Raw genomic sequence first — 5,185 nt, 5'->3', positions numbered from 1 at the left:
CTACAATTGCTTTGGCTCTAGCTGAAACTTTCATAACAAAATTCGGATGCCCCAAGGCAATTCATTCAGATCAGGGGAGTAATTTCATTAGTGATATTATGGTCAACTTTTAACGTATTTTTAAAATTAAGCTAATAAAATCTACCGCCTTTCACCCGCAATCGCTAGGATCATTAGAAAGAAGTCATCATGTGCTAATTCAGTACCTAAAAATGTATTATGAGAAAGCAAACTGGGACGTATGGTTGCGCTTTGCTTTGTTTTTGTACAATAGATCTTTACATGAGGGCACGAGGTTTACCTTACACAAATTAATCTTTGGAAAAAAGCTGTTATAGAAACCGAATTTGCTAACGCGGAAGTCCCATTTACATATTACGATTTCATCAAAGGTTTGAGCGAAAAACTGGCTGAAACTCAAAGTCTAGCCAGAGATCGACTGTTACAAGCTAAAAAGAAATCCAAGAAATATTACGACGAGAAACTAAATGTTCAAAATTTTCAAGTAGGAGAAATGGTCTATTTGCAAAAATACGCTCGAGGTGGTAAATTAGACTCAGAATATGACGATGAAGGGCCCTATGAAATAACACAAATATTTGATGATTTAAATGTTAAGTTAAAAATGGGATGGGGAAAATTTAAAATAGTCCATATGAATAGATTAAGACCTCAATGTCGCAGGTTTCGCCGGGGAAATAAATCAGCAGCGAAAAATTAGAAATGACATATAATTATATGCTTCCTTTTTAACAGGAAGGGAAAATACAATGATAATCGTAATAGGCTACTTTTGAATTTTATTTTCATTTTTAAGGGGATACAGGAAGGGGAATATAAAAGAAAGTTGAAAATAAAATATCAAAAATTAACATTCAGTTCTTTTAGCTGAAAAAAAATCTGTTAAGAAGTAAAAGGAAAATGCATGTTCTTATCCATAAAATTAGTATGCTATAAAAATTAAATTATAAAACGCTGTTAATAGATCTTAATTATTATGTAAATATATTCTTATCAATTAAAATTTATTGATAATTTACTAAATTTAACCAATTTTGACATATGTTTAGACACGAATATATATGCATACTTACAAATATAATAGACTTTTAGGTTTAATACTGAGAAAGATCTTTTCTATCGGAAAATCTTTTCAATAAGGGGGAAAGTGTTACGAACGAATACATCTCGCTTGTTTCTGCACAAAGAGTGCAGCACCTGGTAGTGCGGGAGATTTCAAATTTGAACCGGTGCGATAAATTTACCTGAAATATTCCAATTTTAGAAGATTAAGAAAAAGAGTTTTAAGAGAGGTATTGAACTAAAATAGTCGAATGTAAGGTTAAGGTTTTTAGGAGAGAAATAAACTCTCATATGTTACGAAAGTTATAGTTCTAGTAAAAGTCGCTTAATTGAGTATGAACTAATATTATTCAGAGTACACTTTTTAAAAATATACGATCACCTGTTGAGAAAATTTACTTCTTGTTATGTAGCGAGCATTTAAAGTTTAGATTTAAGAAAGGATGTCATAAATTAAGTTTAGGCGTAATCAATGTGAAGAGCGCGAAAGACTGAGAAATGTTTATATTAAAATATATGCATTCTTTCATGTATCCAAATGGGTTATGAATGCTTTAGATTATAAGTGATTTTTGCATATACTACGGTTAATTTGTTAGGCAATATCCGTACGTTAGGGACTGCGACTTTTTACATTAACTGGCGACAGGCTAAAGTCCTGCGACTTTTGGGGCGACGTAGTTTCTAATCTAGGTCTACGAAGAAATCACGTGAAGATTGTGAGTTCCATCTCAGATGAATCAGTATGCCGATGAAAGGTAGAAAATATGTATAAGTGTGCATGAGTGTACGCGTGTTGAGGAGTGGGAGCGCGCGCATGTGGTCATGGTACCATGAAGAAAACAAGAAACGACGGTGGATGCTGGATGAACCAGATCAGATCAATTCTCGACAGCCTAGAGTTCATTATATAGTTCGTTATCCAACTCAGGCTCTTTTTAAATTTTAGATTTGAAATTGTAATCCGGATTTGCCTAATTTTGTTACAGTTTCGACAATATATATATACATGTATATATTCTGTATTCAAACTATAAATATTTTGATTTCATTATTTCTAATAATTCCCGAGTTTATTCTAATAATTTAATCGACAGAACGAACCACCAATTAGAGTTTCGCAGTCACTAGACCTGCGCGAAACGTAACATGGTAACAGCGGTGGGATGTGCTGTATAAACCGGGAAGAACATAAACAATTTTTTTGAACTCTTTTTATTAAAAATCAAACGCGAGTGCGAGTAAATAAGTTGTTTTCAAATTAAATTCAAGGTACTCTTCGTGAAACGCGCCGCGCTCACGAGTGAAGTGACCTGTGGTATATTTAAAAAACAGGTGAAAAAAAGAAACTGTAAAAACTGAAATTTAAGTGGAAAGAAAATTAAAAACTTTTTTTTGAGATGCGCTAACCCGATGACTCAAAATTAATTAGACAAAAGAGAGTATATCTGCGGTTATCTGTGAATTTGCTTTCTGGACATGGTAGGAGCACCGGCGGCTCAGTGACCTTTGGACACAGTAAAAATAAATACTTAAAGTTATATTTGAATTAATTTCGTATTTGACTTGACTTAAAGAAGTACCTGAATTTAAGTGTGCAAACGATCTTGAATAAAGCACTAACTTTTCTCAAATGAGAAATCAGCATTTTTCTACTGGAATAAAGGGAAGTATCCTCCTAAATTTCAATATTCAGTACTGAAAGTAAGTTGAAGGCAACCTAGTAAAACAACCTGTAATGCTTTCGTCACCTAAAATAAAGGAATATACCTTTCCTGAATTTCAGATTCGTACTACCAGAGATGAGTTGGGAGATTGCTCATGTAATGGAGTAAGAGACTCCGTCAAAATCCGATTGCTAAAAGCACCCTCTTGGTTTGTGGGTCAACTCCTCGGAGTTACTTCGCAGTTCTCGGCATTTTTCAGACGTTCCGCGTCGGTAATTGCTTATTTTAAAAATGAGTTACCACCGCAGTTACCATTACAGGAGTTACCATAAATGTAAATGATGTACTTCATATTTATTTACCACTCGAATATTAGGTGTTTATTATATAATTATTCTAATGATTCACAATCATTAGTGAGTAGTTATATAATGAAAACTAATTATTTATTTTTTAAATTAAAATTTTGAATATTATATCGTTACATAGCTATTTATATGTTATAAATCATAAATTATGACTTATGATTTTATTACATTACCGGAAAAAGTTTTATGTTCACCTATTTTTTAATGACTGATAAGTTTTATTTATTTTGATTATGACAGAGCTAAACATTTTTCTCTTTAAAATGTTGAATGCTATCAAAATTCAAAATTCTGTATAAAATCAAGTAGAGGATAAAGCCAATTTATCCATTTTAGATTTTATAAAGAATTTTGAGATTTCTTTAGAAACAAAAAAATAGTATATTGTCAATTATTATACCTTAAATTTTTCTCAAAAACGCTAAAATTAAGTAAATTACGAAAATAGAATTAGCGCCTTATTACGGTTAAAACGATGTTAAAAAAAAGTAATTGTTTAAGTTTGGTAATTTTACATAAAAAAACATTCATTTTCTTTAAAAAAAGTCGAATTTTAAACGACAAATAGTTCAATTGACAAACAAACAAGAATGGAATAAATGGAATAGTTGAATTGCCAGTTTAAAATAATTAATATTTTCAACAAGAAAAATGAATTTTGAACAGAATGCATGAATTTTTACCACTTACCTTGAAGAAGTCAAAAGATAAACAAAAATGAAATAGCTGAATTTCCAAATAAAAACATTAATTCCAACAATATAATTTATTTTGTATCCAAAGAGCTAAATATGCTACTAAAATCATAATGTCGTAACCAAAAAGATTTATTTTTATTTCAAAAAATTAATTTAAAATTAGAAAAAACGGGTTTTCAACCAAGTAGATGAATTTCTACTAAAATGATAAATCTTTAACAACAAAAATCAAGTTTCAACAAACCCCTTCAACTATTAACTTGTAAAATTCTTTAATTTTTACCTGCTAAATGTTTCAATGTATACAATTTTAAGTATTCCTTAAAAATTGTTGAATTTCACATCACAGTTAAAAATTAATTATTTAACTAAGCATTGGTTTTAATGATTTTTTTCAACTATAAAATGTTATTATAATAAATAAATTTTTTAAATTTATGATCTTCAGTTTTTAGAACAATAATACTTTGATAATATTAATATGAATAATTATACCTAATTATTTTAATATATATTATTTAAATTTTAAATTATTAAAAAACTTTTCTGTGGCGAAATGTTGTCACAGGCTTATACTGCCCAATATGTCGAAGGCATTTTTGGTTAGAGTTGGATTTTTTATTTGATCATTTTGCACGGGGCTCTCCCGGTATATATCATCAGTCACGGACGCATTTTTATAATGCAATCAAGTGATCTGATGAGAGCAGTCTGCCCAGACATATTGGACAAAGCCTGGTATTTACCCCAACATTGACGGACTGGGTTTCAGTCAAGTACACGATGGGGGGACCTGCAGCTTAAGGTGGGTTCCGAACCACCAGAACCTCGGTAAAGGTACATTGAAAAATTTCCAGAGGTACCGGCTCAGGGATCGAACCCCGGACCTCTTTTTTTATTATTTTATTATTATTATGTTTTCTTAACAGATTAGGAGTTTATATAATAATAATTCAAGGAAATTTTCAAATTCAATATACAATTTTAAAGTATAAGTTTCTGTTTAAAAAAATTAAGAGAAAAATGTTCTCAGCAGTATATTATATTTGTTTAAACAGTTGTATGTATGTATGTATTTAATCTCTCCCTTTTACGGGTATGAGGGCCACCGCTCCCTGTACATATATTTACAATTCCATCCTTAGTCTAACTTAACTACTACTTATATTCTACTCTTTCGCATTACGCAGGATAAGCAATAGTAACAGTAGTGATATTAATTCCTAAAATGAGCGATCTTCCAGGGCTTCCGTTTCCTCTTACCATAAAAAAATGCATTTTCCACGATATTGAAAACAATTTTCGTTTTCTACTGTCCCTTTTCAGGATCACCCGTTTGGCTCTGCCCTACTCCCTTGCTTTCCCTTAC

At 31.0% G+C, this 5,185-nt stretch overlaps 1 protein-coding gene across 2 annotated transcripts in view; it reads right to left on the bottom strand.

Annotated features, from left to right (window-relative positions):
• The window catches only part of LOC117181960 (39S ribosomal protein L50, mitochondrial), a 64,848-nt gene that overhangs the window by 26,571 nt on the left and 33,092 nt on the right, over positions 1-5,185 (bottom strand). The window lies entirely within an intron of this gene.

Source organism: Belonocnema kinseyi, chromosome 10 (genome assembly GCF_010883055.1).
Source record: "Belonocnema kinseyi isolate 2016_QV_RU_SX_M_011 chromosome 10, B_treatae_v1, whole genome shotgun sequence".
In the NCBI taxonomy this organism is placed as follows: Eukaryota; Metazoa; Arthropoda; class Insecta; order Hymenoptera; family Cynipidae; genus Belonocnema; species Belonocnema kinseyi.
This window is presented reverse-complemented; position numbering and strand designations above follow the sequence as displayed.